Genomic DNA, 6,000 nt, shown 5'->3' with positions numbered 1-6,000 from the left:
TGACAACGATTAACATATTCTAGAAATTTTGTTATGAAAAAAAAAAAAACTGAAAAGTCGCTTTTTGAATAAGAACGCGTTACTGGTGCTTTGAATTTCGGGAAGGAGAGTGTTCCAAAGACGTATTGAACTTATATAAAAATGCCATTGGATACTAGACTCAGTCGTCTAAAAGGTATTAACCTTCTGCCTCTGTTAGAGCGATTGAATCGCAGTTTGTTGAAGAGATGTTTTGGTTTTTGCTTTGTGATTATTTTATGCAAAATATTAAGGATCTTATATTAAGAAGAGTATTAAGATTGCATCCATAAAGTGAATTAACAAGGAGAGAAACATGTTGAGTTCTCTTTAACCCATATACATATCGTATGATATTGTTGAAAGCAATGTTCAGTTTTCTACGGCTCGACGAGTCACGGTTGGCGAATAGGTCGCAGCCATAAATAAGCCCAGGGACTAAAAGAGTTTTTGCTAACAGTTTTCTAATTTTAATTGGAGTGACGGAATATGTTAGCCATAACCTACGCAATTTAGCATATCGACGCCTCCAAACAATAGTATGCTAAGTCGACTTAGCATGTTTTCAAGTTCTTTATATTTTTATATTTAACGTCCTTTAACTTAAATTCTGTCAAATTTTGGTAATAATCGGACAATCCGAACAGAAGTTATAAACAAATATTTACTTAGCATAGTACTGAAGGTCAAAGAAATTTCCAAACTTTTAGAGCTTGTCCTGCAAAACTCACTGTTCAGAATTAGCACACTATTATTTGGAAGTGTCGAACGTCCTTTAACTTAAATTCTGTCAAATTTTGGTAATGATCGGTCAATCCGAACAGAAGTTATAAACAAATATTGACTTAGCATAGTACTGAAGTTCAAAAAAATGTCCACACTTTGAGAGCTTCTCCTGCAAAACTCACTTTTTAGACTTAGCATACTATTATTTGGAGGTGTCGATATGTAAGGCCAGCGATTGCATTGACGTGCTTTGTCCGGGTTAGTGAGCTTTTGAAAATTACACCTAAATTTTTTGCGTTTGAAACAATATCAATTATTTGTTGGTTTATGATATCCGGAGCTTCTAAAGAAAAGTTTTTATTTTTATGAACAATTAGGTACTTCGATTTTTTTGGATTTAGCAAAAGACTAGCAGAAGTCCACTTAAACACTCGCGAGAGATCTTCACTGAGTTTAGTAACACATTCGTTGATGTTGGTAACTGTATCACTAAGGAATATTTGGGACCAATTATTGAACTTTGTGGTACTCCTTTTGGCACTTGTAACGGCTTTGATTTCGCGTGTCCAACGTAGACAATTTGTAATTTGTTGCTGAGGTATTAAGTTCGTATCTTCATGCAAAAAATGAGTGATCGACATAGTCAAATGCTTTGGGGTGATCTAGAAGAACTAAGAAACTGACTTTGTTAGCATCTATGTCATTTCTAATAGATTCGGATACTTCAACTAGAGCACTTATGCAGCTGTGATCTGTCAGCAAAGACTCGCGTTGAAGATGTGTTGTTATTTGTAAATGTAATATTTTCTGAAATACCTTAGATAAATAGCATAAGGTTGAAATGGGCCGGAAATCAGCATTAGTTTTGGGGATTGGAAATGTATGCTCACTTGCCCTCAATAAGCGCTCACTGGATATCTGTAACATATACACGCATTTATTAATAATGGTGGTTGTTTATTAAAACGCATGAAAATAAGCAACAAAAGACACATAGGTACATAAAATATTACAAAGAAATACATAACAGACTTTAATAAAAGAAAAACGAAATGAAATAATCTATAAAAAGTTACACTTTTAAAAAGAAATAAATATATAGAAACATCGATGAATGCTTCCCCTTAGTTGTGAAATAAAACACATTTTCCTCAAAGTTGAAATCATCCGCGGGAAATCGGCTTTTGGTATGGAAAATTTAGAATATTTTAAACATACATATGTATGTATGTATATGAAAAATGTATTGATGTAATTACCAATATAAATGCGATTTCTTCCTTGTTCAATAAAATATTTCCATTCACCTTTTTGATTCAATTATAACATTTCCAATTATAAAATGTATTGGGCATTTATTTACTAAAAACACCATTTCTTTAAGAAAACACAAAACACTGTTTTATTCACTCACATTATCGTCTTTACTCAACGATTTTATTTAGACAACTGAACAAAAGAACAACATAATTATTTTTCTTTTCTTTTCCTCTACGCTTGCTACGTTGGTTAACAGCAACAAAGCACGAAACACACGTGGTTGGCCAAATCTTCTGCGTCTCCTATTGCACCACACACACACACACAGCTCTTTGCCATAAAACAGCATTCCGCATCCGCGAGAGCCCTGTTGTTACTCTCTTTGAAAACATCCTCTCTCCACCCATAAAAAATATGTTCTAACATAAACCAACAAAACAAATAAAAGTGAGATATGTTACAAAATGTTGCAAATATATTTGTTTGCAACCAGTCCCAAACAAATATTTGTTTGGATCCAAACATATTTCTAACAAATATTTTTCTGCGTGTACATTCAGATATATAAATGACAACGATTAACATATTTTAGAAATTTTGTTATGAAAAAAAAAACTGAAAAGTCGCTTTTTGAATAAGAACGCGTTACTGGAGCTTTGAATTTCGGGAAGGAGAGTGTTCCAAAGACGTATTGAACTTATATAAAAATGCCATTGGATACTAGACTCAGTCGTCTAAAAGGTATTAACCTTCTGCCTCTGTTAGAGCGATTGAATCGCAGTTTGTTGAAGAGATGTTTTGGTTTTTGCTTTGTGATTATTTTATGCAAAATATTAAGGATCTTATATTAAGAAGAGTATTAAGATTGCATCCATAAAGTGAATTAACAAGGAGAGAAACATGTTGAGTTCTCTTTAACCCATATACATATCGTATGATATTGTTGAAAGCAATGTTCAGTTTTCTACGGCTCGACGAGTCACAGTTGGCGAATAGGTCGCAGCCATAAATAAGCCCAGGGACTAAACGAGTTTTTGCTAACAGTTTTCTAATTTTAATTGGAGTGACGGAATATGTTAGCCATAACCTACGCAATTTAGCATATGTAAGGCCAGCGATTGCATTGACGTGCTTTGTCCGGGTTAGTGAGCTTTTGAAAATTACACCTAAATTTTTTGCGTTTGAAACAATATCAATTATTTGTTGGTTTATGATATCCGGAGCTTCTAAAGAAAAGTTTTTATTTTTATGAATAATTAGGTACTTCGATTTTTTTGGATTTAGCAAAAGACTAGCAGAAGTCCACTTAAACACTCGCGAGAGATCTTCACTGAGTTTAGTAACACATTCGTTGATGTTGGTAACTGTATCACTAAGGAATATTTGGGACCAATTATTGAACTTTGTGGTACTCCTTTTGGCACTTGTAACGGCTTTGATTTCGCGTGTCCAACGTAGACAATTTGTAATTTGTTGCTGAGGTATTAAGTTCGTATCTTCATGCAAAAAATGAGTGATCGACATAGTCAAATGCTTTGGGGTGATCTAGAAGAACTAAGAAACTGACTTTGTTAGCATCTATGTCATTTCTAATAGATTCGGATACTTCAACTAGAGCACTTATGCAGCTGTGATCTGTCAGCAAAGACTCGCGTTGAAGATGTGTTGTTATTTGTAAATGTAATATTTTCTGAAATACCTTAGATAAATAGCATAAGGTTGAAATGGGCCGGAAATCAGCATTAGTTTTGGGGATTGGAATTACTTTAGCATGTTTCCACAAGTCTGGATAATCGCTTGTAGTTAAAATATGATTAAAAAGATGAGTGAAAACAGGTAAAGACGCGGAAGTAATATTCGTTTAAATTTAGGATTCATGTCGTCAAGGCCAATAGCATTAGATCTCACTCTAGAAAAACTCCTCATGACTTCCATCGGAACTAGAAAAAGCAATCATTAGATGGAATACCAAGAGACTCGATATTATTACTGTAGAATGAGTTTACTGTAGGTAAAGATGGTATATCCACAAAAGCTTTGTTACCCATGTAATTTCAATAAATTTAAAAAAGTGTTAACTGACGGAACGCGACGGGGTGGGCACAAAAGTACTAAAATTTAGTACCTAGGGGGAAAAGTAGCTCACTTCGTGTAAAACAAACGGTAATTTATTAAAGGCAACAATCCCACCTACCTAACAAAAAAAGCCAACGAACACAATATCTGTTATAGTTTCCAATAAATAGACATTGTTTTATCCAGAAATTTACTAAAATGACGTATTTTCTAAGATACAGTTGGCTATTTTTAAGATAGAGATTTGTAATTTGGTATAGAATTTTCTATTACTCCTAGGATCTTTGGTATTGCAAATGGTCTATATCGGTCCACGTTTTCATGTAGCCCCGATAGAACAGTACCCACCGATTTTCGGTATTTTGAAGGTTTTTGCCTCATTATCAAACCGAAATGGGTGAAATTTGGTAATCAGTCTTCGTTGGGTGTATATAGAACGATACCTCCCGATTTTCGGTATTTTGAAGGTTGTGGCCATAACAACCCACCAAAATGGCTGAAATTTGGTATTTAGTCTTCGTTGGGTATATAAAACGTTCCCCCAGAAAATTGTCGGTATAGGTCCACGCCTTCATATAGCCCCCATCGAACGGTACCTCCCGATTTTTGATATTTTTAAGGTTGTGGTCTTAATATTCCTCGAAATAGCTGGAATTTGGTATTTAGCATTCGTCAGTTTGTCAGTATACCCCCATAGAATGTTACCTCCCGATTTTCGGTATTTTGAAGGTTGTTGCCAGAATAACCCACCGAAATGACTGAAATTTGGTATTTAGTTTCGGTCCAGAAAATAACTCTCAGTATAGGTAAACGTCTTCCTATATCCCTCATATAAGCGTACCTCTTGATTTTCCGTATTTTAAAGGTTTTAGCCGCATTATCTTACCGAAATATAGGAAATTTGGTATTTAGTCTTCTTTGAGTCCGCCAGAAATGTGTAGGTATAAATTGACGTTTTGATATAGCCCCCATAGTAAGGTACCTCCCGAATTTCGGTATTTTGAAGGTTAGCCACACTGTTATAATGAAATTGCTGAAATTTGGAATTTAGTCTTCCTCATAAACGAAAGGAAACTAATTGTTCCATTTTACTTCAATACAACACGTGGCCCGAAAGAAACTTAACGCCGTTCTTATATGTTTGGTTTCCTAACTTTTAATATGTTTACTATCGAAGCGCATATAGAAATTAACAAATGACAAAATTTGGGGATTTGACAAAGAAAATAGATTCCTGAACCATTACGCGACTTAGCCAGGGTATAGGATAGGATTTCTCTACTTTTTTAAGGGTAAACACACAATTTAGAATAATTGTAATAAAATTTAGACGTCCTTGCCTCCCATTATAAATCAAATCAATTAAGGGGAGAACATAGACAGGGTGTGCCGACCATACCTTTCTGGAAAGTTAGATTCTTTCCGAATTTTAGCTGGGCTAAAACGACTCGTGTTTACTTTTGGCAGCTGGTGTTATTTGCTGCGATGGATGGGGGATTGTCGTCGTGTACGGCATTCACACTGTACCTTTGTACTGTCAGCACAGCTATAGGCAGTATGAATGCTTATCAAGCCTGCCTGATAGATACCTTAGCACCTCTCTTTCCAGGTCATGAAGATCTCTCCTGACGTGCCTGGGTGGGGGAGCCTGCCCACTAGAACGTGGCAGGGATGCTCACGTCAGTAATACCCAAGCAAGTAATGCACCGAAAACATCTTGTTGGGTTGAGGTACCGGTAAAATCTTCGTCCCCATTTGTGTCATGAATAGGCACCCTGTTACATTCCTGAGAGCGGCGTTCTGCCAGATTCGAATATTCTTCTACTGCATAACGCTAACATTTGCATACCACACTGGCGCCGCACAGCTTTCCACAGATCGGTCTACTGTTTAATAAGAGGTTATCATGCTTTTGCATGC

The sequence above is a fragment of the Musca autumnalis genome, unplaced genomic scaffold (assembly GCF_047663935.1).
Source record: "Musca autumnalis isolate F117 unplaced genomic scaffold, ASM4766393v1 scaffold_3, whole genome shotgun sequence".
Taxonomy (NCBI): domain Eukaryota; kingdom Metazoa; phylum Arthropoda; class Insecta; order Diptera; family Muscidae; genus Musca; species Musca autumnalis.
The sequence above is the reverse complement of the archived record's forward strand: the minus strand, read 5'-3'. Positions refer to the sequence as shown.